Source organism: Zalophus californianus, chromosome 11 (genome assembly GCF_009762305.2).
Source record: "Zalophus californianus isolate mZalCal1 chromosome 11, mZalCal1.pri.v2, whole genome shotgun sequence".
NCBI lineage: Eukaryota > Metazoa > Chordata > Mammalia > Carnivora > Otariidae > Zalophus > Zalophus californianus.
Genome location: NC_045605.1, coordinates 722,055 through 748,102, shown reverse-complemented (window position 1 = coordinate 748,102; position 26,048 = coordinate 722,055). Strand labels below are relative to the sequence as shown.

The following is a 26,048-nucleotide window of genomic DNA, read 5'->3' as shown; positions in this document are numbered from 1 at the left end:
GGCTCCCTGCTTAGCGAGGAGCCTGCTTCTCCCTCTGACCCTCCCCCTTCTTGTGCTCTCTGTCTCTCATTCTCACTCTCTCAAATAAATAAAATCTTAAAAAAAAAAAAAAGAACACAGAGGTTAAGCCAGATAATGGAGGCTGTAAGAAGCAAACAGCAACTCTAAAACCTGTTTGTTTCTTGTCTTGAACAAATGACTTTCAAACGAAAAAGATATTATTTAATCGACACAGTTATTTGTAAAAATCACACAGGCTAATAGAAAAACTGAAAATAAGCAATCATTCTAATTTTTTTAAAAAATGAAAGAAAGGAAATTTTGCAGACAGTTCAGAGTAAATAACCATCTTGAGCAAGAGTCTATTAGGAATTAGTCAAAGGGTAGTATGCAAGGTTTCAGAAAAGTAAGCATCGATCAGCAGCCCGGGCCTGACACACCCAGTTCCTGTTTTGCTGAGACAGGTGGTAATTCTGCCCAAATCTGACGCTCATCAGAGCACCTGGCCATGCATCACACTCTCCTTCTGGCAAAATGGACACAAGCTGGCTGGATGACGGCATAGAGTGGCACTGATTTTTTTTTTTAAGTGAATTCCACCTCCAACGTGGGGCTCACCCTCACAGCCCCAAGATCACGGGGTGCACACTGCACGGGCTGAGCCAGCCCCGTGCCCCACGCTGCACTGTTTCATCTGATGCTCAATCCACCTTGATGTTTGTCAAATAGATTCTCTTCTCCCTGCAGATTTTTAAGGTGTCTCTAAAGAGATGATGCCTCTGGGTCTGACCTTACATGTGTCTGTGCAATATTTTAGTGAAATATAATTAGGAGTCAATGGAGGCTGAGCAGGAAGATGCTGCTCCTCCTTTTCTACGAGTGGCAGAAACCCCAGATTGGGAGCTGGTCAAACAGGTAACCCTCTGAGAACGCAGCTGAGACACGAGGTCTGCACTGACCTCCCCGAGGCATAAAACAGCTCAAGCACAGAATCGCAGGGACGTGATTTGTAGTACAGCCCCAGTAACGTGCTTCCCCAAATGCGTACAGCCCCAGGAGCGTGGTCATGGGAACCGTAGTCTCTGCTTCCTAGAGCGACTGGAACCCTACGCCCATGCAAATCCCTCTTCCGGGGTGGCACCCCGCTGGCTTCCTCTCCTCCTAGTGACCAGGACAGGTCTCCACAGGGGCTGACACCGGTCTGGCACCGCACCCCGTGGCTTCTGCCCCCGTGGCTGGGTGCCAACTGCTCTTGCTGCCACTCCTGCCTGGCACGGCCCCCGCAGTTCCCTGGCCCAGGGGACAGAACTGGAAGTCACAAGAACCCACAACCTTATACAGCTGACCCTCAGCCAACGTGGGGATCAGAGGCACCCACCCCCTGCCATCAAAAATCCCATATAACCTTGGGCTCCCCAAAATCTTACTGATAGCCTACTGTTTACCGGAAGCCTTACCCGTAACATAAATGGTCGACTCGTACATGTATCATGTGTGTTATGTACCATATCCTTACGGTCAAGTGAGGTGGAGGAAAGAAAATGTGATTAAGAAAATCCTACGAGAAAGTACCTACTGGACTATATGGAAAAAAATCCGTGTGTAAGTGGACTCACACAGCTCACGCTGGGCTGTTGGAGGGTCTACCCTACCTGCTTGGCCAGTCTCTCCACACCATCCAGATGCCAACCCCGCCGCTCACACTCATCACCACAGACATTTAGGAGCTGAGAGCTTACTCACTTCTCTCTCCCGCCCTTACTCCACCCTGAGGCATACTGACTTTCCTTCTTAGCATTTGCTAAGATTAGTATTGCCAGAATTCTACCTGGCAGAGGACCTTTCATTCACTTAGTCTCTAGACCCACTGGAAGCGAAGTGTGACGAACACGAGGACCCCCTATCTCCAGGGCCCGGGGCACGGCAGACACTTCATAAATACTTGTTTGGTGAGTGAATGAAAATTTCAGTGTAATACAAAGCACTTCATAACCACAGAAGTGTTCAGACATGGAAAGGCCTCCCCCCAAAGGCCCTGAGCTTCCTGTGAGCTGGGCCATGGGCTGACCAGATGTCGGACAATGCACTCAGCTGCTAACTGGAAGCAGGGGATACCCATGAAATGTGACTATTACCATTTCCTGTAAGCCGCCGGAGGCGAGCTCCAAAAATGGTTTGCTCTTCACTTGACCCAGAAAACCCCACAAAATCATGCAAATCAAGAGGTCCAAATCTTCATGTTCACTTTAAGAACACACATGAAATCTTCCAGGCCATCAAGGGTATGCAGATCCGAAAAACCACCAACTCTCTGAAGGCTGTCACTTTGCAGAAGCAACGTCTGCCGTCCTGTCAGTGCCCAGGTGGAGTGGAAGGTGTGCCAGGGTCTGGACACAAGGCTGGTGGGGCTGCACACAGGGCTGGTGGGGCTGCACACAAGGTCGGGGGGCTGCACACAAGGTCGGGGGGGGCTGCACACAGGGCTGGTGGGGCTGCACACAAGGTCGGGGGGGCTGCACACAGGGCTGGTGGGGCTGCACACAAGGCCGGGGTGGCTGGACACAGGGTTGGTGGCCCCAAAAAGAGTGCTAAATTTGTACTGCAGAGAGTCATGCTGAACCTCTGGGTTTCAATGTAGATTCTCTGGTCCCAGAGCACATCCAGGAGAACAAAGCCCCCAAGATATGGTGCAGAACTTACTGGGCTCAGGGTCGGACAAACCCACACACGAGCTCGCCTGCCATGCGGAGGCGATCCTGACCGGTAACAGACTGTTCCTAAACCAGAGGAGGAGGTTGCACAGAAGAAAAAGACATCCCAGAAGAAACCCAAGAAACAAAAACTAGGGTCCGGGAGTAAATTCTGCATAAAATAAATGCAAATAAAAGTTTAAAAAAAGGTGACTGTTATAATATTAGAGATAAAAGATAAAGATATACATGTCGTTGGAGTTTCATCAGCAAAACTGAGTGCTCTCCCCATACCCAGCTCTCTTCCCAACGTGTACCTGGCCCCCCACCCCCATCTTTATGTAATCCGGATGCAGCCACTGGAGCGCCCAGCCCCCTCACCCCTGTCCTATGAGGTTGAATTATCTCCAGCCCCAGTTTCACTGCTGGGAGTGTCCAAATGTCAAGATTTTCTGGAAAGGTATGTGGTCTCGTGACCCCCATGTCTCTGTCCAACCAGCACCCACAATGTGAAATCTAGCCTTTTCATCATACTGTGCCAACCTGAGGACATGGACCCTCCAGAACTGCGGGGTCGGTCACATACTGCCCACCAGTGACGTGGACATTTCCACACAGACCTGTGTAGACTCCCCTCATCTTTCCCCTCACATTGAGCAGTACCAAACTCCTTCCTTCTATAAAGCAATGACCCACCCTATGCCCAGGCTTTCATGTCCACCATGCCCCCACACACTCACCTCGCCAAGTGTCTACGTTCCAAACAAACGCACTGGCTTACCAAGGAGGGGCTGTGGTGCAAATTGTCCCCATGACTTTTTTAATGGCCTCTTTCTACTCCTACAATGTACTTTGAGTTCTTACTATATCCTACACCTCAAATATGTTTAATTTTTGCCTGTCAGCCTGAACTGATGCTAATGAACCTAATGCAGAAAGAATCCATAGATGGTAAGTGCATTCTTGTTCAGAAAAGCTAGAAAATTAGACATTAAAAAGACCTGACCGCTTAGCTTTCTGGGCAAATGAGAACTGACTTACAATTTTTATCGAATGTAGTAAATCCAATTCCCTCCTTCCCAACGTGAGCTATCCAAACAAAAAGAAAAAAAAAAACAAAAAGTTTATTATCTTTCCGGATGATCACATTAACACATGCACACTCGTAACATCAGAAAACACAGACACAACTACGATGATGATTCTGATACTAGAATTTCGCGAGTCCGTATTACCGGCTGGATACTCTTCCACATGCTTTGCCCGCGGTCCGGCGGCATCCCCACCTGCGCTTGCTCCTGTGGAGACCGAGAAGCACGCAGACGTCACGTTTGTTTCTCAAGACCACACAACCAGAAAGCAGTGCTAATGAATAAAGATGTTTTCTGGAGCCCCAAATCTATTTACCGTCATAGAGCTTCCAGGGTCTTCTGAACACAGCGTCCATTCATTTCTGTTCACTTGTCTGATATTTTGGTATAAACGTCAGGAAGCATGTCCCTGGGTTCAAGAACGCGCCCCAGGTTACTTTAGTACATTTGAGAGACAAGAGGTAATGTTTTGGTATGCCTTCCTTCATATTACTTTTCTGGACTGAACATTAGTAACAAACTTGATGATTACGTGTTTTCCCATTGGAGGAAAAACAGACTTTTACATGTTCTCTTCCTAAATCAAACCAGTGTCAGTTGATTTTTCCAAAAATGAACGTATATGTGGATTTCTCCGTGGGCTGCCGTGCGCTTCTTGGCATGGTTTGACACTAAGCAGGGAACTCTCCCTCAGTGGTGCTCTCAGCACCTTCTAGTGGCAAGGAAGCGAAATGTGGCATGACGGCTTAGGTTTGCTGGGGTTTGTTTTTGTTTTTAGGTTAAAAAACAAACACCATTTATAGCTTCCTGGTATTTCCACTTTTCTTTCCTTTTGTTCAATAAAGCCGCAAAGACCATGAAATTCCAAAAAAGGACTAAAATATTTCAAAGTCAATTCAGAGCGTAATTCCATCGTAAATGTGAAAGTATGTAATGTAGTTGTTACAAAAGGTCAAGAGAGTTCAGGGAATTTTAGGTGTTTTTTTTGTTTGGCTTTTTGAATGGTAACTTTTCACAATGTCTCAGATTTTTAAACCACTCCTGGTTAATTATTTTATGGCCTCCGGCTCAGCATTGTCCTGACTGGTGTGAGGACAGACAGGCTGATGGAATAGTATCGTGCTGTGTGGTTCATGGAGAAGGACCCTGTTCCCTCCAATAGCATCCTCTATAGTTGCATTACACTGTATTAATTCTTTAATGTCTTTTTTAAAGTTTTTAAGCGCATTCAGGCGAACAAGGCCCCCTTTAATTTCTTTTTTAAACTTTTTTTGGGGGTGGGTATTTGAGCTGGACCTGCAGCAGGAAAGCCAGCCATGTGCAGGTCTGGGACTGGGCTGGGTGGTGGGACAGTGGGGGCAGGGCCTGGAGGGGGTGAACCCAGTGCTTGTGCAGGCCAGGCTGAATGAGCAAGGCTGGGCACGGGAGGAGCAGGGTGAGTGGGAGCGAGAATGGTCAAGAAAAGATGCTAACATTTTACAGTTGACACTTGAACAGTGCAGGGGTGACAAGCACCAGCCCCCGGACAGTCAAAAATCTAGAGCTGATGCCCCCAAAACTTAACTAGGAGAGCCCACTGTTGACCAGAAGCCGCACTGACGACCTAAGCCTACTTGGTGTTATAACCATCACACACTGTATTCTCACAACAAAGTCAGCCAAGGAAACGCTCCTACCACAACCATAAGGAAGAGAAAACACATTTACAGCGCTGTCCTGCACCTGTCGAACAAAACCGCCATGGAAGTGGGCCCACACAGTTAAAACCTGTTTGTTCAAGGGTCGACTGTACTTTACGTCCTCTGTACCTCCCCTTTGAAAATGAGATATGCTACCTGGCAAAACAAATATCGTGACACACTCCCAAGAAAGCGTTGACTAAACATGTGGGACAATCGTTAATAAAATAAATGACAAATACCACACTGTAAGTAAACTACGGTTTCGTCCACCCCATAAATGCATCTGGGACTCAGCCTCTCCAAACCAACGCATCCTCCGGATACTGTCACGAATCCCTCCACAAGGACGCTGGAGCACGGACCAAGCACTCTGCTGGTTGATCGGATGGCAGTGTCTGGAGCTGACGGTTCCGGGAGAAAGACAATAAACAAGTCCACATTCAAGTGAGTGTGGACTTCCCCGGCGAGGTGAGCCTGCTGGAGAGTCGCGTTGGGAGCGGAGCCCGAGGCGGGACACCAACTGGCAGGGGGACGTGCGCGGGGCCCTCGCGCGTCTGAGCACGTGCGGCTGGAGCCGGGCTTCGGGCCGTCCGTGTGCGGGGGCAGCGTCCCGGCCTCGAGCCCGCAGAGCCCCCATCTGTGCTCTGACACACCCAACGCGTCTGCACACGTTGCCGAACGTGCCCAGAGGCTCGGGCGGGGCCTCGGAGGCCGGGGAAAGCTGCCTGCCCCGAACTCTCGGGGACCAGCGGGAAGCCACGGTCACCACCACCTTGACCGGAGTCGGCCGGCTCCCCGTGCATGGTGGGCGTGGGCTCCTGGCCTCCAAACCTCGGCCGCTGCCGCTCCCCGCGGTCGCCTGTGCCGGCTCAGACCACAGCCCCTGGCCGTGCTGGGAGCGGGCGGCCGGGAAGAGTGGGGCTGGGGCGCTGCGCGCGCCGCGGGTCTCCGAGGGAGACGGACGTGCAGGTGTGCCTCCCTTCACACCCTCCGGGATCCTCCCGCTGCGGCCGCGAGCTCACGGCCTCCAGCGCTTATGCCTGCCGGCTCTGCCACGTTTCAGCCAAGCTCACACTCGTCCTTGGCGGGGGCTCGAGAGCCTGGATCTTTCCACCCAAGGCAGGACGGCCCCACGGGCCACCTCGTGCCAGCGCCCCCGTCGGCCGAGGGGAGACTCAGTCTGGCCCGTGGGAGGGTCTGCGGCTCCGCAGCCCAGGACTGCTCCCTGGTCCCTTCTACTTCACACCGACGTTGCTTCCCGACAAGGCCCTTGGACGCCCAACTCTGTCTCAGCACCTGCTCCCCAGAGGACTCCACGGACGCAGCTCCCTGTCCATGCGCCTGGAACGAACGCTTACAGCCGGTTGGTCCTCCCGCTGTGTCCTCACAGACCCCGGCCTCTACCCTCGCCACAGAGGAGGGGGCGGGACGTGGCGTCTACCCAACACCGCGTGGGCAGGGAACAGCCATACATGCGCCCTGAAATTTTACGCCAGCCCAGGACGTGGGCATTAGCATCCCTAGTCTGTACATAAAGGCCCAGCCCTGCAATAATCCGTATTTCAGAATAATTTCTCAACTTTGTCTGACCAGAAACCCTGGCACTTATATTTGCTACACTGACCGTGGTGCAGTTTATGTATCTTATTGATTTCATGTACTTCATCTGATTGCACTTCAAATTTTGGGGGTGGAAATGCCCTATTTGTCCCTACAGACAAATAAGGAGCCCGGCTCTCTGTAACACACACGTAGTGAACGCAAAAGGAGCAAGGGGGGGAAGGGCGGCTACAGCGCACTTACCCTGTGTGTGAAAAGGTGCGTTTTCAACCATTGTCAGAACGCATGGGAACGTGCGGAACACAGGAAGGAATCCAGCAGGGCGGAGTGCGCCCTGGGGCTGAGAAATGCTAGGATTAAATAAAACAGAAACCTCTGGCTTCCACAGAGGCCAGAATGGGATTCGCCGCTAGAACTTTCAGATTTTAAAAAATGCTGTCACTTAGTATAAGAAAAAATGCCAGGTAAGCCGGGCTGCGGCCAGGAGAAAGAGATCAGGCTGAAGGGTCAAAACTGGCAGAGCAGCTGATTTGCAGAAAACTCCTCCAGGAGTAAGAAGTAGATGTGACGCAGGCCAGGGCTTCCTGGGTCAGCTGGCGCAGTCCTGGAAAGGGTCACGGCCGTGGTGGTATAGGTGTGAAGTCTCTGCTACGGGAGATTATAGTGCTTTTTTTTTTTTTTTAAATGAAGAAGTAGTTCAGTGTATTACCTTTATTTTGGGGTCCCAAGTTTGAGACATTGGAACTAAATCAATTGCTGAGGGGTGAAGGTTTGCTGTCCCCCACTTTGTTGGACTGAAAAATTTGGGAATTGGGATAGAACAGATAATATCTAAGAGTCCTTACAAAGAAATGATTTCATGACTCACTAATCCCTGGCATTTTAGCAGGTTGGTGGGCATGAAGGGGCAGCCATGAGGGGCTTGGTCATGGGGGTTCGGGCACATGGCGCTGATGGGTTCCAGCCTTAATAGCCACCTTGCTCCTGACAGTTTCCCTGCTGTAAAGATTTGTAGGACAGACCCAAAGCACTGCCATCTAGTGGCAACTCACGTGGACTCACCACCCCCCACCATTTCCATCCATCCACCTACCCACCCTCTTATGGATCGACTCCATTCGCCCATCCAGCCACCCCATCCAGCCACTCATCCATCCGTCCATCCTCCCACCTACCCATCCATCCTCTGGTATTTTTAATGTGTCTACTATGTGCCAGGTACTGTTTAACAGCAAACAGTTAAGGGTTGATAATGGTCTCAGCCCTAGAGAGACTTACATTCTAATGGGGGACAGACAAGCCCCAAATACCACAGTGGTGGTACAGCCCTCAGCAATTGATTTAGTTCCAATGTCTCAAAATTGGAAGCCCAAAATAAAGATAATACACGAGCTACTTGTTCACTTTTTTTTTTAAGAAGTGAAAATTATTTTTTAATGGAGAAAAGATTATATTATACGTTGGGTAAAGCACCCTCTGAACGAGCCAGCTTGAAAGTTCCTTTTGCACCATATTTTTTAGCTACTTTATAGTACCTCAAGAACTCTCCCTTTCTTCAATTCTTAAACTTTCTAAGACTTTATGCTAATCTTTAACGTGCTTAAATGTTTTTTCTTATGTTACTGAACACCATGGGGAAAAAGTAATAAACTACAAATTAAACATTTTATTATTAATAAACATAAAAGTGTTTAAGTCTTTCACTCTTGTAATAAAGAGTCTGACTCCATTACTGATGTGAGCTCTCAAGCCCCACCACTACCCTGTGCTGCCCCACATCTGGGCAAGCTGATAAGAAACCCTGGGTGTTTCCTCCTTTGGCACGTCACGCAAGCCTGGCCAACATGGAATTCCCACCCCCTGATCACAATGAAAGCAGTCAGTCTCCTCTCCCTGGATCTGCTTGGGAACCACCCCGTCCTCCCCAGAAAGCCTCATTATGTGAATAATAAGACTTTTCATACCCTCTTGGTGTGGGCATGGCATCATCTGTCTGTACCCCCAAACCAAGCCTGGGGGGAAGGGTCCGTCCCACCGCTATGTAGTGGCCACAATTCTAGTTTTTGAAACAAATATTGAAAATGTGTTATATATGATTATAATTATTTACCTGAGTATAACCTATCGATTATATTTTATAATCAATATAAGCGCACTCATTAAAGTTCAAGTAGTAAGACACAATGGTTAAAAAGGTTGGAAGATACTTTTGACACAATGATGGGCACTTTTATCCTCAGTAGGTAAAGAACATTTAAAAAATATAAAAGTTTGACTGGAAGGGAAGTGTTAAATAGACCAGGTAGCCATGACTACCACGTAAACTGAGAGACGCCCCTTATAGCAAATGCATCCTGGGGGGAGGGGGGACGGAGCAAAAAGCTGAGAAAAACCCCATTAGGGCTCTCCGTGGCTCTCCCCACATGGGACTTTCGGACGCTTCCTGTCCTCCCTCTCCGTGTCACAGATCCAGAAGGAAATAGGTCATTTCTATTTGGCTAAGAATTCCACCCACAAATAGCATTGCATTTAGTGACTTGGATGGGTCAAAATGCAGTGAGAAGCCGTTTTAAGTGCCTTTGCTATGAAGGAAGAACCCTGTAAGGAGTCGCGACGAGCGCCTGTGCCGCGGGGACGCGCTCAGTCACTGACCCCACTCCTGAAACCAGCAGCACCACGTGGGGAACTACCTGGAATTTAAATAAAAACTAAAAGAGAGACAAGGAAATACCTGCGTGGCTTTTCTTCTTTAATTTCATGGCCCCAAATACAGAAAATGTCAAATCTTCGGTACGGATTTTCACTACAAAATCTGGTCACGTCAACTTCCATTCTGCTTTGTGTTCCTGGGTTTGGGGCCACAGATCTTTCAAGTCAAATGACAGACGGTGAGGGGAACGTGCAGACCTGAGGAGAATGTCAGTATTCCATCTGCATCGTGCTGGCTGGGAACCCCACCCTCCCGGAGCTCAGAGCCCGATGTCGCGCTACCACGAGGTCGCCCAGCACATTTAACACGCTCATGTTTACCCATACTGCCCCTTATACCTTGGGTTTAATCTCCTCAGACTCCATCACCGTGTAAGATTCTCGGGTTGCAGAAAGTGAGCCGCATGCGCTTCAGCAGACCACCCCAGCTTGGCGTCTGACCCAGAAGGCCCTGCCTGTTACCGGCACTTGTGATAATATTCCAACACTTCCTCCCAAGGCACAGGTGCGCGACAGTTCTCAAGTCCAAGAGCTGGTGCGCCCGGGTTTAAATCTGAGGATTCACCTGCTTATAGAACTAAATGCCGTGACGCTACACAAAAACAAGCATAAAGGAGGCAGGAAAGGTACTCCCTTTCTGTACTACAACTTCCAGAAAGAGTTTTGTGATGTGTGCATAGCCTCACACTCGCTTCTGGGTAGAAAGATCCGAGTTCCTGCTAGGTCAGGCTGTGCCGGTGACACTTCATTGTCGCGGGGATCCTGTGCAGTCTGGTGGAGCCTTGGAATGTGACCTGCTGTGGAGACGGGGTCCTTGCAGGTGTAAGGCAAAGACTGCGGTGGGCCCTGAACGCAGAGACACAGACGATGAGCCAGACGGCAGCGATGGGCCTGCAAGCCAGGGACACACTCCTCAACCTAGGCACCGGGGCAGAGCGCGCCTTTGAAGGTGAGGGAGCTTGAGCGGCAGGAAGGTCACGGACCCCACGTGCCCACTGCACCCGTGTCCTTGAAGGTCACCGGGCTGTCGTGGGAGAGGGCCCCTCACCAGACCGGGAGGAAGGGAGCAGCCTTATCTCTGAACACAGAGGGACACCAGGCCTTGTGGAGCGTCCCACAGCTTAGCTCGCCTCCCCCCTACTCCTGGCCCTCTGACAGCTGTCCCCCCTTCATCAGACGCATCTAACCACGTCCTCAGGCCTTCATTTCCTCACGAAGGCCCCCCGCATCCCATAGAACTTACATTCCATACATTTACAAGCTTCCCTCCCGTTCCTGTCTTCGTCAGCTCCAGGTGCAGATCCAGCCAGGGACCCCACGAGGCTGGAGGGGAAGTTCTCCCTCCCCCAACCAGTGTCCCTCAGACGCTGGGAGAGAGCGTGCGGTGTCTCCCTCCTGGCCTCCAGCAAAGGATCCCACGCTACTGACATGCTGATTCAGCCTCCTGGCTGCCTGGACGACCAGACAACACACTCCTGCGGTCGTGAGCCATTCAGCCTGCGAGGCTTTGTTACGGCAACCCTAGGAGACTGATGGACTTTGGGAAGTCACTACCGTTATCTGCCCAAAGTTACGCAGCTCCTGTGTCAGACACGGCTAGGTACCTGCCCGAAATGCGTGTTCCTGAAAAGTTTTATTTGGGTTGGCAACATGTCCATCCCAAATACTACATTTCCTAGTCAGGGAGGGCCAAGGAGAGAGAAGCAAAAATCACCGAGAAGACTCTTCAGGGGAGACTGAACTGCCCCCTGCTGGCAACACAGAGGTCCGGACCAGAGGTCCCGCGGCCCGGAGAGGGTGGGGCGGGAACCGGGCTCTCAGGACGCTGGCGCAGCCAGATAAAAGAGGAGCTCGGGTCCCTGGTGGCTGGGGGGTTGTCCTATCCACCCCAGAGCTCTGGCTGGGAAGAGGGTAATAAAATAAACCTGAGCTTCACTTATCTCACTGGGCTCTCGCTGAAACCCAGAGCAAACTTAGTAGGGATTACTAGTGCCAGAACCAGGATTGACCCCAGACACACAGGATGCTAGGATCTCACCTGCTTTCCTGCTGCAGGACAGAGGCGACCAGCAGAACCTCACACACCGGATGCAGCATGGACGTGTCGTGCGCTAGTCTAGGCTGTGACCCCGCCCGACAGACAGCAATCCGCGGGACGTTAGGGCCCTAATGAGGCGGACGCACAATTTTTAAAAATACGTCAGTGTAGGGCGTGTTAGCATGAAGTACTACTGAGACAAACAGCTCAGAGGTGGCTGGGAAGACAGACGACAGGCTCGAGTCAGGGTGGTCGGGAAGCCTCCATGGGGAAGGTGACAGGTGGGCCAAAGTCCAGAGGAAGCAAAACAGGAAGACAGGGGGACACCCAGAGAGGAGCCTTCCAGGCAGACGAGACAGCAAAGCAAGAAGACCCTGACCAACCCCCAGCTTCCGATCGGTAACATGAGATGACCGGACAAAATCACCTCCCACATGCCTTCGAGGTGTTATGGGGACTGGGAGCAGGTCCAACCAAAGGCTGGGCTGGAACCTTGCCTGAAAATAGCCCCCACCTGTCCAAGGTCCCGCCTGGAAGCTTCTGCGGGAGATTTCTCTTAGTCCAAAGGCTGTTTACAGGTGTAATGGGAGTGGAGACTGTTCTGAAGTCAAATACGCTTTGGAAACTGGCTGCTCACTGCAGGACTTCTCAGGTCCTTTAAAACGCCAGTGTGGACAATGATTATCTGAAAGTGAACTGTGGCATGCAGACTCTGTCAGACTCACCTGAGCATGGAAGCCTTCTTAAATGCAGGGTACCTGAGCAGACTGTTCCACGGAACACACCTCGGGAACAAATACAGGACACTAGAGGCTCACAAACATTTTCTGTAAAGGACCAAATAATTTCCTGTGGACCAAACATTCTGCTGCCACTATTTGATTTCCCATTCTAGCTTGCAAGCAGCCACAGACAACACATAATTATGAACGAATGGGCCTGGCTAAGATACTACATTTCAATTTAATACACTTCTTACATGTCATAAAATGTTAGTCTTGTTTTAATTTTTTTCAACCATTTAGAAATGTGAACCATTTTTAACTCACTGGCCATACGAAGACAGAGAGAGGACTGGATTTGACCTGCAGGCTGTACTTTGCCAACCCCAGCTATAAACAAATGTACATCTATCCTGTTTTTTTGGTAATGGGTACCTTTTTTTTAATGCATTGCTTAAAGTCACATGGCTGGCATCCTGATCACTAACAAAGGTGGCTGGGGCACCTGAGTGGCTCAGTTGGTTAAGCGACTGCCTTCGGCTCAGGTCATGATCCTGGAGTTCCAAGATCGAGTCCCGCATCGGGCTCCCTGCTCAGCAGGGAGTCTGCTTCTCCCTCTGACCCTCCCCCTTTCATGTGCTCTCTCTCTCTCTCTCTCAAATAAATAAATAAAATCTTTAAAAAAAAAAACTAACAAAGGTGGCTGTGAATCACATTCCCAAAATGTATTTGAGCCCAGAAATGGTTCAGAAGAAAAATCACATTTTTAGACATAGCTCCTTTATAATTACTTCCTGATAGAAAAACGGAGCTTAACTCTGCCCTTATATTTTAATTCTACTTTGATAACAGAATTATTCGGGAAAATAGCATATATTTTTCTAGTATTGGCTTTTATTTTCCTCTGTAAAATTTTTGAAAATCGAGTGATCAGTCTTTCTCTAGAAGAAACTCTAAATGCATTGTCCTTCTGTGGAAAGGAAGCATTTGCATGCAGCCCAGCCTCAGCCAAAAGTGCACTTACTGTTGTCTTGAACAGGCTCACCTGCCTTCTCCCTCTCCACCTGGGGCGTCTACTTAGTCTCATCACTGCTTCCAAACAGGCCCCTTTCCCTGTCTTGCCCAAATCTAAGCACCCTCACGCTCCTTTCTCTTCCACTTTTCCTTTAAATCTGTGCTCATGGTAAATCAGAGCCTCGCTCTCACTGAGATGTAAACGACTTATAAAAGCAAACAGCTTTACGATCCTGTTGGGTGTGTTTGCATTTTAGCAGAAGGAATGAAGCTTCACCCCCGGCGCTCCCATCCCCAGGCGGCTGGCAGCTGGGAGAACCAGGTCTTCCAGGAACGTCAGGTAAGTTTCCAGTCCTGAAATCACATCCCATCGGAAGTCACCTCCCTCAGCCACAAGCAGAAGCACGCCGGCCCCAGGCAGAGGCTCCAGTCAAGGCTCGCCTGGCCCCAATGTGTGCAGACACGGACAGCCTTTTCCCCTCCCTGAGGAGCGGGACAGTCTTCCCTCCATTCTTCCAGTTCTTGGCTGACACCTCCTGTAATAAAAGACGGATTAAGGAGAAAAAGCACGAAGTGTATTGACACGTACACTTGGTGCATCCATGGAGATACCCGGGAAGTGAGTGAGTCCCCAGGTGGCCTGAGCCACCAGCCGAAACACCATCTTCAGGACAGATGGAGAAGGTGTGGGGGGGGGGGGGCGCTACGGGGGCATCTGTCTTCCTCCTTAGCTGATACTGTCTTGTGACTGACACCACTGAGTCTTCCCGGTGTGGATGGAGACTGCCTTTACAAATGTCAATGTCCCTCGCAAGAGGCTAACTTCTGCATCTGCTGTTTCCCAAAATGATCAGCTCCAGAAAATCCTGATGCCAGAGAAGCAGGTCTGGGGGCAGCTTATTCTGCTTCCTTCCCACCAACACAATGAGCCTGAACCGAGACTTCAACTGCCCCCATTCTGACCTCGGTCTGTACCATCTAATTAATTAAGTTCCTTCCAGCTTCTCTCTTAACTCAGGCAAAAGACGGGAGAGGCGGGGTGGGGTGAGCCAAAGCGCCCCATGACGAGCACAAAGACCACCCCTCCAGCAACAGGCACTGCCCTGACACCAGCAAGACCACCAGCAACCTGACCTTTGCCACCCCCCTGCACGGACCCATGACCTCTGCCCCACATGCTGCTGATCTAAACCTGGGCATATTTTCAGTATTTGGAGACAGTCTTTGAGACGCCAGCCCACCGTCTTCCCGGTGTTGGCCTCCCTGAAATAAACTCCTTCCTGTCTCTCTGTCTTCAGGTTCTGTCAGCGGCGAGTGTCCTAAACTGGTCTGTTTGGGGTCCCAGAGACAGGTGCTCTTGCACCCCTGAGTCCCGGCTACAAACCCTATCTCAGAAAACAGTGTCTGATCAGAATGCTTACAGGAAACACTTGGAAGCCCAGGACCTCTCCCTGCTGGGATTTTCAAGCCCCAACACACAAAGGGAAAGGATCAAGGAGCTTGGCTAGCAGCGGACCACTCATGTGGGGTACCGAGCTTTCTATCACCAACACTTACTTAATCTGACTTTTGTAAGGTACATAAAATACACCAACGAGTATTCAACCCATCGAGAAATGCTCGCTCTGTCCACCGTCACGGCTTGGGACTGTCACTCTGGCTGAGCAACACAGTAATGCAGAGCACAGACTCTCGGACGCACCCAGGAATAGAAAGCTCTTGTCCAAGGACAGAGTAACCCGACTGCAAATATAATGGAGCTCACACAGCATGCACTGCATTTCCCTCTCCTTCCCTTCATTTGCTTCTCCACCAGGGGAGGCGATTTCTGAAAATCCCTGCTCTTATGTTGATGTTTTGCAGGGAACCAGAGAGAGCAGGCTGAGAAAGAAACAGGACCTTCGTGTTCTCATGTTACATTATACTTTCCAGCCCTTTGAAGTTAGTGTAACCCTTCACTAAGTACTTGGCAAACTTTAAACCATACATCTGTGAAGCTAGTTTTTTTTTTCCCCTTCACATTACCTTTCACCTACTTTAAAATAAACCACTCATTGTTCAAAAGGGAAAACTCAAATTTGTTGTTTTTTTTTTTTAAGTAATCTATAATGGAGTAAAACATTGCTGGAAGGTTTGCAATTAACTAATTTACTGTGCAATAAATCTCTAAGAAAGTGAACAGGGAAATCAGTTTTCAACCTTGAATATGTAAGCCTCTGTTTGCTTTTTTTTAATTAGCAAAATATAAACTCTTTTTTAAAATTAGAAAGGTACATGAACCTGATTCTCTAAATGTCTACATTACACAGAAACTTACAGAATCAAAGGGGGAAAGTCATAGCCCACTTTCTTGTGTTTCTTGATTTAATATTAAAATAAGGAAGCAAATATATGGAAATAAGTTTGTTTGCAAAGTTTATTAAAGTTTTAGTTTTGCCTACATTTTCCCAGATTTTATCCCTAGGAGATCCTAAAAACTATTCTTAAGATCATGAAATACAAGGCCTGCAGGGTGCTACACAAAGGCAGCCTCCCCTTCTGCCTCCCGGCCCTGAGTGCCTGGTCTTCCCGTGCTCTGTCCACCTGCCTTGGCCTGAAACCTTAGGACACTATTTGCAAATCTCCAACATCCCCCACCGCCCCCCGCTTTTATGCCTCTGCAAACACCGATCTCTCTGCTTGCAAAGCCCTCTCCCCGAGGAACACCTCACAGCGTGCTAGTGGCCCTTCAAGGATCAGCTCCAATAACCTCTTCGGTGACCTCCAGCCCCTCCCCACCCCGTTCAGGAACGGGGCGTTACTCCTTGGTCCTTGGACGGACGGCACCCTAGACACACTTACGTGAAGGGAATGTGTCGTGATTCTGGAGGTGCTTCGGTCCAGATCTGTCATCTTTATCGTCCCGTGGATGCCCCGCCGGGCAGGGCGGGCAGTGAGGACAGCCCCGAGGAGCGAGGCCTCTCTCGCTCTGGCCGTCGGGGCCTGAGCCTCGGCTCGGCCCAGGAGCTCTCGGGAGCTGCAGGAAAGCAGCCCGACCGGCTGGAGACCGAACCCAGGGGACGCGGCCAGGGTTCGGCGGCAGGGCTGGGGAACACGGGAGGCTGCCCTCACGCCGGGCGGGCGCGGGCCACAGCCCGGACTGCAGACTGCGACGGGGGCGGCGGAAAGCGCGAGCCTGAGACCGGGGTCTGCGGGGCAGATTGCAGACTCCACACGTGTTCGGGGCCGAGGCAGGGCAGCACCGCGCCTGTGACGACGCCGCTCACTGGAGGGAGGTCACGGCCGCGGCCGCGCGCGGACAGGCGGCCCTGGGCACCCGCGGACCGCGAGCCGCACAAGGGCCGCCAGCCCCGGGGAGCGCGTTGTGCGCTCGGCCGGCGCACTGCCTCGACCTCCACTTATTACACTGTTTCCAGGGGGAGAGGGATCTGGCTGCTAAACTGAGTTTCAAACACATTCTTAGAACAGAGTCCACCCGTCGTGGGGGACTGGCTGTTCTGAGGCCCCGGCTCCCTGCGGCCAGGGCTTACAGCAGCCTGAGCGCAGGCGCAGTGAACTCCGCGGGCAGGTCCGGCGGGCCGCGCTGCGCAGGCGCAGTGAAGTCGGCCGCAGGACCCTCCCCCCCTCCTCTCAGGCAGCTCTGCGCAGGCGCAGCGAACTCCGGAGGTCGGCCCCCGCAGGCCGGCCCCCGCAGGCCGCGCTGCGCCTGCGCAGGGAACTCCGCAGGCAGGACACCACCCCTCCACCCCCCACCCCCGGCAGGCAGTTCTGCGCAGGCGCAGGGAACTCCGCAGGCCGGACACCTCCCCCCCCCCCCCGCAGGCAGCTCTGCGCAGGCGCAGGGAACTCCGCAGGCTGGACCTTAGGCCGCCCTGCGCCTCCGGACAAGTCACCGCTTTGCGGCATCAAAGAGCATTTGTACTTTTCCACTGCTGAGAAGTGATTTCTACCAGTTTGCTGGTTGGTAGAAACAGAGATCAACTTTCACAATGCTTGGCCTGCCTGCCGAGAGGTCCCGAGGCTGCCCACTTCTAGGATGTAACAAGGCGTACGAGGGAAATCGCCGCATTCGTGAGGACAGATGGAGGAGTCTGGAAAATGACCGTCAGGTAAAAACAGACATTACAGCTCGGAGGAAGCGCCTTCCACCGACTTGGGTTAAACATTTAAGACAAGGATGGGTCGTCCCCGCACAAAACAGTACCAGGAGGTGGAACCTGGGCGTGTGTCGGGACGCGCGCCGGCCTGGCGTGCGGGGTGTGCGCGGGGCGCTGGCGGGCTGCAGGAGCGTGGCTCCGGTGTGCATGCAGCGGCCACCAGCGCTCTGCGCGGGAACAGCGACGTCAGGGCCCCGGGCGTGAGTTCTAGACTCCGGCGCTTCTCCCCGCCGTCCAGCCTGCGCCGTCGGGCTCAGCGTTCACGGGGGCTGCACCGGGAGCTGCGCCGGGAGCTGGGCCGGCGGCTCGGCTCACGAGGGACACACCGATGCCGGGACGGTTGGAAGCTGCCGTGGACAGCTGAGCAGCCCAAAGCAAGTTGCGGCCAAAAGATGAAAACCGACATCGGGAGGGAAAGCCGTGCACGCGCCGCGCACGCAGGGCTCGGAACGCCGCAGGTGCGCAGGCCCAGCGTGCGGGTGGCCAGGGCCCCGAGCACGTGCGGACCCTGGTGTCGCGGCGACCCCAAGGCGGTCGAGGCCCCTGCAGGGAGAGAATCAGACAGCGTCCAGGACCCAGACTGAGGGTGGGGCCGGGTGGGGGCAGTGCCCCCCGCCCCCCGGTAGCTCACTGCTGGGAGGAGGCCAGAGCCAGCAGTCTTTGGACTTCAGCGCCTTGGGACGTTAACTCAGAGAAGCCATATTTAAAGGACAGCAGAACACAGGGCAATATGTATGAATTTAGAAAATGTCTTTTGAGTACTTATTGTTTGCCAGTCCCTGGACAAAACCTGGGAAATGCAAGTATGGACTCCACAGGCAGACACTACTGTGTGCCACCTGTTTCTCTCCTCATGGACGAAGGAGGAAGTCCCCAACTGCTGGGAAGCCCTCAGCTACCAGGTCCCTGCAGGGCCTGCCTCATTCCCAGAGGAGCCCACATTGCATGGCTCATCAGAGGGGGGCCCAGCACCCTCACCCCAGCTCAGGACGATTCAGAAGAGTCAGCCCAACTTCGGGGCTGCCCATAGCATGGACTGGGGCCTCCACTGAAGCTGCGTTGCTACCCGGCGTCTCCCTCAGCCCAAACCTCCTCCTTGCCCGTCATTGCCGTTCCCTTCTATAGGAATTGACCCCAAGAGCACTCAGCAGTCAACCTACTTCGCACTGACTCCATCTCAGAGTCGGCCTCTGGGGGAACCCAACCCACAGCACATAGTCTCAGAAGGAACAGTGACCCTGGGACCATGCACTCGGAAATGAGGATGCCCTCACCGCACTGCCAGCACTGGAGTTATTAAAAACTGGCACCAAGAAGAAAATGGAACGGTATTTTTGTAGATGGATATGCACCAGCACTGGTGTGGTGTAGTGGGTGTTTAAGAAATACAGGGGGGTGGGGGTGGGAAACAGTAACTTATGGGCAGCTCTTGTTAGGGCGGAGGGATGCTGTGGAAAAGGAAAAAGGCCCAGAGTAACTAAAAGGTGAGCGTGAAAACCAGAAGGCCTCCTTGGTAGCAATAAAGAGGCTGCCCTCTCCTGCAGTGGGAAAGCAGAGAAAGCCAAGGGTAAGACCAGGACTCAGTCATCGGACCTGAGCTCCCCAAATGGCAGGTCTGCTGTGCCAAGGTCTGGGCCCTGGGTGGGAAAGGGCAGAACGCTGCTTGGAATAGGGTTCATTTCCCTTGATGACCCCAGAGTCTTGAATCCGAACTCTGAGCCTGCAGAAGACACCCACCGATCCTACTAGGAGCTAGCACTCCCTAAACTCTGAGCCTGCAGAAGACACCCACCGATCCTACTAGGAGCTAGCACTCCCTACTTTTTTGAGGGTATTGCAGAGGTCTCTCCCCAGAAGACAACCTGTGCTCTCCCCTCCTTGACATCTGTACCGACCTCACCTCTGGCTTCAAGGCTAATAACTAGGTTCAGTCACAATATAACCAAGATGGGGTCAGGCTGATGAGAAAGGGAAGGAACTATTACAGAGAAGTTGCGGTTCCTGGCTAGCCTGTACCTGCAGGGGCCAGGAGATAATGCTTGAGCGTGGATGAAGGAGACTGGAACATGAAGGAGACTGGCAGGATGAAGGAAAGCGCAGGGTTTGTCACCTTAAAACACCCTGGAAAGGACCCCCGGAGGTGCAGCAGATAGGCTACCAGGATGGCCCTAGGTGCACGGAAAAAGTGAAGCCCACACTGAATAACGGAGACATGCCCAAATATGGAAGAAAGGATTAAAAATCTCAGAAAAATGGGCATGCTGGTGAAGATCTACCATGGAAGGCTGAAAAACCCATCAGAGCACTGTGTCCCATGGAAGAGCCAAAGGATACATTATGTACCAGAGCCTGGAGGGATGCAGGGCGGAGGGGGCTCCAGCATCACTAAGAGAGCCAGTGGTGGCTCCTATCTCTAGGCCAGGGCTCATGGTGGAAGATGTCACTGCAGAACGGGGATGACTAACAGCCATGTGAACGTTAGGACCCCAAAACAAGAGGCCAGGTGGGAGCCAAGGTCAGGCTATGGAAAGACAAGTGGATGGAATTACTGTCATGAGTGGCAAGATCAGAGGGGTAGCCAGGGAAGCTGGACCCACTGAGAGCTGTGGAGATGGTTGACAGAACACAGCCTCCTCAGGGGCAAAATAGATGGGTAGCTGACGAGGGTGCTACTCCAGCCATCTAACCCAAAGAAATCAGGGATGGGTAAACAGGAGGTTAAAGGCAGCCACTCAATACGAAGTCACAATCCTCTGTGAAATGTCTGAACCCGAGCCAGTTTTCCAACTTGGAGCCCACTGACTAAAAGAGAGGGCCAGTCCCCAAGAGGAAGGGCCCTGAAACCCCACGGCACATCGACCTGGTAATGATCCCCCAGCCCAAGACACCAGTGGCCATGTACTTACAAAGCTGCGCACTGGGGAACAGGAATAGTCACTGGACACCGGGTCTGACAGGCCAGAAGCGACAGCACGCACCCCGTACAGGGTGCAGCATACGGCGGCGACATGAGAAGTGGAGTCCAGCTCACGGTGCGCCTGCCAACTCTGCAGGACAGCCCGGTGCCCACTGCCCTAGTCCGCAGGGCTATCACTGGACATACTGCACAACCTCCCATTGGGCGCTTGGCCTGTGGGGTGAGGACTCTTAGTGGGGAAGTCAGAGTGCAAGTCCAGACCTGACCTCCCTTCACTCCCAGGCTAGATCCTGAGTCAAGAGCAGTTTCTCAGCCCCAGGAAAACGGCATCCGTCAGTGAGCACTTAGTGTCAGGTGGAGATGGGCAGCACGGAGAGTACATCAGGGAAGGAGACTGAAATTTAAATACAGGTGTCTGGAAGGAAGTCGACGGGAAGATGACATCTGAGACTGGACCCGCAGAATGTGAGGGCTGGATGCAAAAGAAAGAAACTGACCCGAAGGTTTTTTGGTTTGAGCATCTGGAAGGACAGCGTTGTCATTTACCAAGAGGCAGAGGAGAGAGAGTAGCTGACGTACAGCCGAGCAAGTGTAGTTAGGGAGTTAGGCTGCGGCTGTTTGGGGCCTCAGAAGTGCGACGCTGGCCCAGTGGCTGGCCTGCAGGGGTGCGGTTGCTGATGCATGGGGCGGAGGCTCAGACTGGCCTGAGCACCCCTCCTGCTGTAACCAAAGCCCGAGGGGGCCTCTCCTCAAAGCCTCTCGTTCTCAGTGCCTACCACGGTGTCTTCGGTTCGTACTTGTTCAGTGAACGAATTGATAACATGATTTTTTCCTCCCACTCCATAATATGCCTTAAAAGTCCATAAAAATGGTATCTTAAAAAGACAAAAACAAAACATCCAAAGCCATCTAAATGTCTAATAATAAAGAACACTATGATTCGTTCAGCCACTAGATCATGTACCCTCTGACCATAGTGCAGCATGGAAACGTGGTTTAAATAGAATAGTAAGTGAAAGGAAATGATACAAAAATTTATAGGAAAGCAAAAAGCATACAAATAAAAAAAAATACACCAAAATGATAATGATTGTGGTTTAGGGAGATGGAATTATTAGGTGATTTTTGTTTTATTCTTTCTATTCTCCTAAGTGTTCTTAAATGTGTCAATTCTACTAATTATAATTAAACATTTTATTTTAAGAGTTTATTTTTAAGCAACCTCTATGCCCAACATGGGGCTCGAACCCACAACCCCGAGATCAAGAGTCACCTGCACCGACTGAGCCCACCAGGTGCCCCAACACCTTTGAATTTTAGCTATGATTATAGCTCCTATCTGTGGTGCTAATCAGGAGTATGTAAAATTGTTAAATATACATATATATTTATATATAAACAAATACATAAAATTGTCATGTCCGTGACTGATAGTCATATATATGTACAAAATTTATAATTCAAATATATAACTTATAAAATAAATTATATATACTATTTTATTTAATATGGGAAAGCTACTACTTAAAAAATGCCAATTAGTAGGCAAAAATAGGTTTTAAAGATGAACATGAGAGAGGTATTAGGACATGGATCCCTTTGGTGGGGAAGAATTTAGAATATACTGCTATTCAACAAAGAATGTTAGATATCTTAAATCCTTTTTGAAATAAGATGGAAAATCAGCAACTACAGGAGATAGTGGAATCCAAAAGGAGCCATCCAAAAATGAACTCTAATAGGGAACCAAAATTTCATAGGAAATAAGTGTTTTTTTGCATTTTATTTTGGAAAAACATAATGAAGTATCTTTTCTCTTAGTTTGTGATTCCCCAAAGTCAAGAATTTACTGTATTATTGGCATCACTTTCTGAGAACCTTCATCATTGTGTTTGACCCCTGCAGCAGCATCACAGAGACAATCATCTGTGTGAAAATACAAATGGGCTTCACCATTTTTCCCCGAAGGTCTCCATGGAATCTAGCTTTGTTGACTTTGGCCTCCAGTTTCCATGTATTCTCACCCGGCTCAGTCCCCGTTTGTCAAATGCTCTACCATCTCCAACATTACCTTCCTTCCTGAGCATTACGGAATCCTGTGAATTTGACAAGATTAACAGAAACCGATTTCCAATGACAATGGGATGCCTGGGTGGCTCAGCCGGTTGAGCATCCAGTGTCAGATTCTTGGTTTCAGCTCAGGTCGTAGTCTCAGGGTCCAGAGATTGGCTGGACCCTGTGTCTGGCTCCACGCTCAGTGGGGAGTCTGCTCGAGATTCTCTCCCTCTCCCTTCCCCCCCGCACTCTTATGCTCTTGTGCACTCTCTCTCAAATAAATAAATAAATAAAATCTTAAAGAAATCAGTTTCCAATGACAAGAAGACCGATGGACAGGCAAGGACCAAATACAAGGAGTATTTGAGGAGAGATCACTGGATTACAGTTTCAGGCTCTACCTTTAAATGCAGGGATGTGATACTCAATGCCCTGATGACCCACACCCTCCCAGAGCAGGAAGGAAACTTCCAGCATTTAGTCAAACCCTTATTTTATAATTCAGCCTCAGGGCACGGATCAAGTATTCCCAGATCACACAAGAAATGGGGAGCAGCTCAGGGCTACATTCCAGATCTGTGCTGTGTCCTCTGTAATGATGGGGGGCGGCGGGCGGCAATACGGACAAGACTGGCTCTTACAAGTCTCCCACCTGGAGGAACCAAAGAGCTCGTCCCCAGACCTGCTCAGTCACCCTCCCCAGGCCGGGCCAGGGCTGCGCTGACAGAGCCCAAAGCCTGCACCCAGCAGTGTGAGATCACATCACTGTTCACTGGGTCTAAATGAGCACGACAGCCTGGTTATTAGCTAATCCTGAAAACTGCTGTTTCAAAAGCAATATTCAGGGGCGAATCACTGAAACGAAAACAAAACCAACCAACCAACAACTCACATATCGTCTAACAGGGAACAAAGGGAGAGGAACCACCCCACTAACTGGTTTAGGGCTTGTCGTCTCCCCAGCCAGGCTGCAAGCCCGAGCCTGCAGCCTCAGCCCTGCCCAACCCCACCTTATTTTTCATGTTTCCTCCAGAACATCTTTAGGGAGGGGCTGGTCTTATGCAAGGCAGACAACACTTTTCGTTGCCTCCTGGCTTCTGGTTCCCAGGAGCAAGGCATATGGGGGTGAGTGACAAAACCCATCTACATAGAGGCAGTTGAGTAACATAGGTATAAAAGTTTTAATTTTTTTCCATCTGAGAAAAAAAAATCACCTTGGAACCAAGCTCGGTTCAGAGAGGGGCTATTTTAAGACTCAACTCACCCTCGCAGTCTGCAGTCACTTCTGAGAACTCAGGATTACATGGCCTGACCTGAAAAATTCCAAATAGTCTTTTTAACACTCCAGAAGAATTCTTTATTTGGCCAGTGGAGCTGCTGAGGGTGAACGTGGAAGGTAAGCTGCACCCATGTGATCTCTCCCCAGAGGAATCTCTCTAAAGATAAAAATCTACAGCCCCTGAAATTGCACGACTCGGGAGTTCTTTCATGATTTGACCCTCCAGCTCCACCTTTCCGGCGGGTCCCAACTCCTGCCGGCATTATCCCTCCTCGCGCTCCTCCCACCTCTGATCTAACCGCCCCCTGCCCGGCCATGGCCTTCTCGAATTCTCCTCCTCCGGGAAGCCCTCTTGGCATCTTGAAGCTGGTGCAGGGGCCTCTCTCCCCGCTGCCGCTCACCTGCCCTGTTCTCCACCGGACAGGCTTCCTGAGGGTGATGTTACATCATAGTCCCTGTGCCAGGAACCTAGTGGACCCTCGGCAGCTAGGAGTTGAATCTGGGAAGAAACTAATGCTAATGAGAACCTACCAGTTCTAGGCACGTAGGTAATTTAGATACATCTTTCTTTTAACCGCCAAACATCTCTAAAATGTAAGAATCATTAACCCCATTTTGTGGATAACGAAACTGAGTCTCCAGAGTTCCCTTTGGCAAGGTACACGAGGTAGGACTAGAGCGATCAGCAGCTCTCTACCACCTGTCTCTCCTGCAGCGGACTGCGGCCGGCGGGTCGGCAGGGGCAGCCCAGAACAGCAGGTATAAGCGCGCAGGCGCCGCCCGCCCGATACCCCGCCCAGCCGTCCCGGCTCCGCCCGTAACCCAGGTGGCCCCGCCCACCCCGAGCCAGAGCCCCACCCTCACCTGGGTCCTTGTCCACCCAGCCCAGGGTGCTGCTCCACCGGATGCCCCGCCCACCCTGCCCAGGGTCCCGCCCTCACCCCGGTGCCCCGCCCACCCCGCCCAGGGTCCCGCCCTCACCCCGGTGCCCCGCCCACCCTGCCCAGGGTCCCGCCCTCACCCCGGTGTCCCGCCCACCCCGCCCAGGGTCCCGCCCTCACCCCGGTGCCCCGCCCACCCTGCCGAGGGTCCTGCTGCACCCGGATGCCCCGCCCACCAAGCGCGCAGACCTGAGAGCCGGGGTGTGCCCTCGGCCTCCCCCGGGACAAGGCGGACGCCCAGCACCCGCAGTCCGCGTCTTGGACAACAGTCTCTGCAGCTCGTCGGAGGGCGGTTATGCACCCGCAGCCACGACACGGGGTGTCCCGCTCCGCCGGGCCGCGTCTCGCGCAGCCGGGGCCCGCCCTCCCTGTGCCCACTCGGCGATGCGCCCCCGGACTGGCGCTCTGCCCCCGGGGGGCCTCGGGGGCCCCTGCCGGCGGCGCGCTCCGGTGCGCTGCTCAGAGCTCACGTCCACCTGGGACACCTGTCCGGCGCTCCGTCCCCGCCGGGGACTCCCGGCGCGCAGAAGCGGGGCGGTGGGCCACCGCGGACGGCCTCTCTAGCGGCCCAGGCTGTGCAGCGGAGGTCAGACAGGAAGGTCATTCTAAAGTACCGGGCTCTGCAGACAAGCAGGTTAACGTGTCCCCCGTGGGATCTTTTATACACCAAAGCTACTCAGCTGCATCTGAGGCAAATGACTGCAAATGGTTGCATTTTACATCTCCCGTCTTTTCCTCCCCATTTCTAACGCAGGCTTACATAAATATAAATAAATTTCCGTGGGAATTCTGGACCGGCTAAATAATTTGCATTCAACCAAGAACTTTGATCTTAACCAACCCATCCTCTGCCACACATCTCTATGCAGAATGAGTACTGGGTACTACAGGAATTGGGTGGCATGAGCTTCAGTGGTCATAGGGGCCTGAGTATGTGTTTCACTTTTCAAAGGGAGGAATTCATGCTGAACCTCATCTGTGACATTCATTCAGTTACAAATGATTTTTAAATTTTAATTTAAATATTTAAATAAGTGCTGCCTTTTCTTGGGAGGAGGCTGTATGTTTACGTAACAATGCTGTCATTTCTCAAAACATTTTTTGACATTTTAGGTCATGAGAAAAGCATCCCCCAAACACCCAGAATTCTGAAGGCAAGGTGAGCAGGCACGCCCCCTCCAAGTTTCTTAAAT

General features: G+C 51.6%; 1 long non-coding RNA gene across 1 annotated transcript; it reads right to left on the bottom strand.

Annotated features, from left to right (window-relative positions):
- Positions 1-3,831: 3,831 nt before the first annotated feature.
- On the bottom strand, positions 3,832-24,637 carry LOC113914913. Its single transcript, XR_003517550.2, has 7 exons — positions 24,446-24,637; positions 23,900-23,948; positions 13,538-14,042; positions 12,285-12,597; positions 10,072-11,898; positions 9,755-9,930; positions 3,832-3,988 (listed from the first exon to the last, which is right to left on the bottom strand). It is a non-coding gene; the product is annotated as an uncharacterized LOC113914913 (long non-coding RNA).
- Positions 24,638-26,048: the final 1,411 nt, after the last annotated feature.